Source organism: Nuphar pumila, chromosome 12, assembly GCF_984573655.1.
Source record: "Nuphar pumila chromosome 12, dmNupPumi1.hap1.1, whole genome shotgun sequence".
Classification (NCBI taxonomy): Eukaryota; Viridiplantae; Streptophyta; class Magnoliopsida; order Nymphaeales; family Nymphaeaceae; genus Nuphar; species Nuphar pumila.
In genome coordinates this window covers 37,055,902-37,061,901 of record NC_143260.1, presented here as the reverse complement: position 1 = coordinate 37,061,901, position 6,000 = coordinate 37,055,902, and positions in this window count along the sequence as shown.

Sequence of the window (6,000 nt, the reverse complement as noted above, 5' to 3'; positions counted from 1 at the left end):
AAAGAAAAATTATAACACATTAAGAGCTATTTTTATATTTACTTAAATCCACCACTAAATTCGACCTTAGGGATTCTAAAACATACTGTTATACACTGTAGTTTACTATAAAAAAATCAGACTTCAACAATAAAAATCGAAAAAATCGACTAGACTATATCTAGCTGATTTAGCCAATTTACTAAAACACACAAAAACATGATAAAAACACTATGATCTAGACTAAATTTTAGACTTATAAATCTGTAAAAAATGTGGTCGATAGGTGTGACCATGACTAAAAAAATCTGAGAAATAAAGTATAAAAATTAGGGAAAATGACTCACAAATGGTGGACTCGATCTACTCTAGAAGAAAGGGGAAGAAGAAGACCAACCTCTAGGGTGATCCGACGATTGCGGGGGAAGGAAGAGCGGTTGATGGAGATGGTCTACATACCCAGCACGTCTTTTAACAAGCTGCAGTCCCTCCTTGCGTTGCTACACCCACCTGAAAGTCGTTTTGAGAGAAGGTTTGAAGAAGAGAGGAAGAGGGTTGTATGGAGAGAGCGACGACCAACCACGTTGGTGTAGACGGTACACCACCGAAGCAAAGCTCCCATGTAGTCTGCAGCAGAGAAAGAAAATAAAACATAAAAGAAAACAAAAACAAGGATTGAAATAAAGAAGAATTTGCAATTGGATGTCTCCACACCCAGCCATTTGAAGTTATGAATTTGCAATGTTGCAGCTTTGTTTATTCTCTATATCTAGCCCATGTCTGATTCAAAGGGGATTTCAATTCCATGAGATATAAGCGATAAAAACGAGTAGGCACCCATATCGTTCATCATGCAAAATCTTCAATGACTTCATAGAGGGTATGGGACTTCTAGAAGTCACAGATGGTGCCCTCCATTACACATGGATGAACAATAAGAAAGGTGAAGAGAGAGTGTTTTGCAAATTAGATTGGACTTTTCTCAATGATAGTTGGTTGAGTTACTAAGGTACATGAAATTCCATGTGCATATTTTCACAATCAACATCTGATCATAATCCCATCATGTTCCAAATTGTTCTCCTTTCCTTCTGGTCCCAAACTGTTTTGCAAATTATATTGGACTTTTATCTATGACAGTTGTTTGAGTTACTGGGGTACAAAAAATTTCATGCGCATATTGCCACGATCAACATCTGTCGAAATCCCTTCATGTTCCAAAATTAATTCTCCTTTCCCTCGGGTCCCAAACAGTTTAGGTTATATACAATGTAGACCTTTTAAGAAGGAATGCAAAGCAATTATGGCAAGTAGTTGGCAGGTACAAAGTATTGGTTGTCCCATGCTGAGAGTGATGAGAAAGCTATAGGAAGTCGACTTCAATTTGTGGAATTGGAGCAGAAGGAGCTTTGGGGACATGAAAATCGAATTAGGGTTCTTCGTCAAGAATTAGAAGGGATTCAAGGAGATATAGACTGAATCTGAGAAAGCCATAATTAGGGAACAACAATTAAGATGAGAACTCTAGCAAGTGCTTTGTGAAGAACATTACTGAAAGCAGAAAAGCATAATTCAATGGCTCACAGAAGGTGACTCTAATACATCCTTTTACCACGCTGTCGTCAAAGCTCGTAGGCATAGAGTTCAATGCTATGTTGATATTCATGAGGCTTATTTGCATCACTTTAGATGGATTCTTACCAGATCTCATTCAGATGGGCAATTATTGGAAGGGCTAGCAAAAGGACCCAGGGTATCTAGGGAGGAAAATGTGATGCTTTTGAACCCTGCATCTGAGGAAGAGGTTAAATGGGTGGTGTTTAATTTTAATGGAGATAAAGCACTGGGGCCAGATGGATTTCCTGGTTATTTCTCTCAGATATATTGGGATAAAGTGGGACAAGATGTATCTAAGTCAGTAAAGAATTTCTTTAGGAAAGGTAAGATAGTGCACTGGTTGAATGCGTCACATATTGTATTGGTTTCAAAAGAAGTTGCTAACACTATGTCCAAGTTCAGACCTATCACACTATGTAATTTCTTATATAAAATAATATTGAAGATAATGGTGCTAAAAGAATCCTCTCAAGGGTGATATCAACAAATCAAGGAGCTTTCTTATAGGGCAGGATGATCCATGGCTCATGAGATAATTGACTCCTTAGATCACAACAACATCTCGGTGGTTTGTCTCAATGTGGACCTTGCCAAGGCTTATGACCATGACTGGAATTTTCTCAAGCATGTCATTGAATGGATAGGTTTTCACTTGAATTGGTTGAAGCTAGTGATGTTGGTTGTGTCCTCAGCTTCCCATGCAGTATTTGTGAATGGATCAACTGGTAGATGGTTTCAGAGTTTGAGGGGTCTTACTCAAGGGGATCCCATATCTCCTTATTTATTCTTGATCGTTATGAAATGCCTCATACAGAGACTAGAAAGCGCTACCCAAATGGAAGATATATGTTGGTACGTGTGGCCATGAGCCTTCACGTTTTTGCTTATCCATAAGAAGGTCTGCTTATGGATAAGCAAGAGTCGACCTTTTTTAAACTTGCACAACCGTTTTTCAAATTCATTGATTTATCCTTATCAAAAACGTCGACACCTTGTGATCATCGCAAAATTTTTCCTCTCTTGTGGTTTCTCTCTCTTCCTTCTCTTTTCCTTTTCAACTTCTATTTTCCTCCTTTTTGAAGGGGGAAAAATAAAAAGACAGAAAAGAAGAGAGAAGAGAAAAGAAAGAAAGAAAAAGAAGAGGAACTCTTTTGCGGGGTCTCACTTGACCTTAATTTTGAAAATATTTAAGAAAATAACTCGCTTCCGTTTTTGAAATATTTGCGGGAAAACTGGGAGACGGGATCCGCTCGTCGGTACGAGGTTCGACCGTTCCTGGCGCCTTTACCAGGGGTAGTCAAACCAAGGGTCGAATTCATGCCTTTTGCTTTGCTAAGAAATTATCTAAAAATTTATTCTAAGTCTAAATGCACAAAGAATCATGCTTGTGCAATGCAGTGATGTATGCTCTTTTTGAAAATGATTTGAAATTTTCTAAGTGTTTCTGAGATGAATCTGATGATAGAGTGAAGAAATGGTTTCTAACTTAGAACTTAAGATTTTAAAGTTCTAAGTTTTTGGAATAATCGGAATTTTGAGAATAAATCTTGACTTTGAAAGGAATGATTCGGAAGTTGAGATAAAAGGAGAAGAAAGGAAATTTCAAAGTCATAAATGGACTTTGAATCAGAATAGAAATGAAATGGAATTGAATTCTAACTTCGAAGTTTGAAATCGAAATGAAATGTGGAAAATCTAAAATAGAATTGAGAGATAGAATTGATTTGAAAGTTGAAATTCAAGATGGAATTTGAATTCAAAGTCTGGATTCTAATTTTAAGATCAAATTTGAATTCTGGATTTAGAATCCGAAATGGGAGTTGAACTTGAAATTTTGAGATCTGAGATGGAATTGGATACTACATCCTAAATGGAATTGGATCTGAAGTCTGAGATCCAAAGTAGAATTGGGTTCTGGATCCTAAAATGGATTTGGATCTGAAGTCTGAGATCCAAAGTAGAATTGGATTCTGGATCCTAAAATGGATTTGGATCTGAAGTCTGAGATCCAAGGTGAGATTGGATTATGGATCCTAAGATGGGATTGGATCTGAAGTCTGAGATCCAAAGTGAAGTTGGATTCTGGACCCTAAAATGGAATTGGATTTGAAGTCTGAGATCCAAAGTAGAAGTGGGTTCTGAATCCTAAAAATGGATTTGGATCTGAAGTCTGAGATCCAAGACGAGATTGGATTCTGGATCCTAAAATAGAATTGGATCTGAAGTCTGAGATCTAAAAGTAGAGTTTACACTTGGAAATCTGGATCCAAGTTGGGATTAGGTTTTAACTTTGGATTCAGATTTTGAAAAGTCCAAATAGGACCTTTAAAGATGGATCTGGGTTTTAAAAACCCAGATTGAATTTTAAAACTTTAGGAAGATTTAGATTTTGAGATTCATAATCAATCTCAAACCGTGATTGAAGATAAGAAGATAAACTTGATTTTGGTTTTGAGAATGAATCAGAAACTTCAAAGTTAAATTTGAACTTTGAAATTTTGAATTTTGAATTGAATTGGAATTTTGAATATAAAATGATTTTGAAATTCCAAAGTCAAATTGGACTTTGAAATTGAGATAGAATTGGAATTTTGAAATAGAAGTTTGAAGAAAAGTTCAAAATCACTTGGGTTTTTAAAAGAATTTTAAAAATGTGATGCAATTCTATCCTAAATGATGAATGAATCTAAATAATAGAAATTGGATTTTGAAAAGCTATTTCATTCTTTAAATGAATTAAGAATGAGGTTGAAGACATAATACATCTCTGACTATGGTCATTGAATGTATTATGTAATAACTACATTTAAATTCAAGTGAAGAATAAAATAAATTTTGGTGCTTTTATAGAATTTAAAATGAAATTAACTCTCAATATACCCTGACTATGGCCATTGGTATATATATTCAGTTAATTTTAGATTAAATTCTGATAAAAGAGGAGAATATTTAAAGAAAATATGATGATTTCTGGAAAAGGGTCCAGTGTGGATCAAGTGTTATTTTATAAAAGGTAAAAATACTAAGTCTTGTTTACATCCTCACTATGGCCATTGATGTAAATCATCAACTTAGGATTAATTATCTCTTACAAAATGGTGCACGTGCCATTCGTGTTTCACCATTGTGAAAATTTTGAGAAATAAAGGCAAAAATGCATGAAAACAAGCAATTCATGATGTTTACAATGCTCATACATTCTAATCTAGTGCAGGGAATATAAAATTTTCATTATATTCTAGTTATTACATCATTGGGTGGGAATTAAAATCCTAGTCTAAGAAGGAAAGTAGCACTTTTCACATGCTTCCTGCAAAACAAGGTTAGCATGAAAGTAAATGGAAAGTACTTATGCTAAGAACTAACATACATATGGCTTGAATACGATGCTTATATTAAACGAAAGATGCATATGCCTATGCTTGAATGATTATACTTAGGCTAACTGAGAGACACCCATGGATAGCCCAAATGATATGTTTAGGCTGATTGAAAATTGTATATGAAAAACCTAAGCTATAACGGAAATGTGTGTAGAGATGTAGTACCTAAACTAATAGATAGTATGCACACACCTTAGCCTAGGTATAAATGCTTATGTTGAAGGAGGAATGTGTGTATTAAAAATGGAATGCCTGAGCTAATGAGGAAACACAGATGAAGTTACCTAAATAATATATTCATGACGAATGAAAAGTGTATGATGTATACCCTAAACGATGTAATTTTGCTAAATGAAGATGTACATGAGAAGGCAGGGGGTGACTGGTGAAGATACATGTGAGATACTGTAAAAGGAAACATTAGGTGGCAATGTGCCATATGTTTGGACAATAAGAAGAGTAAGTAACAGTGGAGAAGGGACGGGTTCATGGGGAGTTTGAAGGTGTTGTAGGTGGCTACAGGTATAATGCTGGGAATGGGATCACTGTGGATATTGCAGCTGGGCAATGGTGACAACAGTGAAAGCGAGAGTGTGGGAAGCAGATGTGGCAGGTAAAGACAAGTGGGAACTTGCCGCGAACAGCGACATGGTGTCACTTAATGGAGGTTGGGAGTTATACATGAATATAACAAAAGATGTGCTTCAGTGTATGATTGCACAGCAGTTGTAGAGTGTTGTGAATACTTATAGCAGAAGAATGATTGGAGTAGTGAGGGGCAATGAGATAGTGCTATGGCAGGCACAAGAAATGGTGGCTGGTGGTATTGGCAAGTGGTTAGTTAAGTGTAACAGCACACAGGAAGTGGTGCAGTGTATAGGATACATAATGAAGTGAGTACAACCAATGAAGAAAGATGGGGTTGAATAGTGGGTGTTGTATACAGGCAAGTATTATTGCTGGGAAGACAACAAATAGTTGCTGGAGATGACACGGACAGACAGTAAAGGTGTAAAGAGGC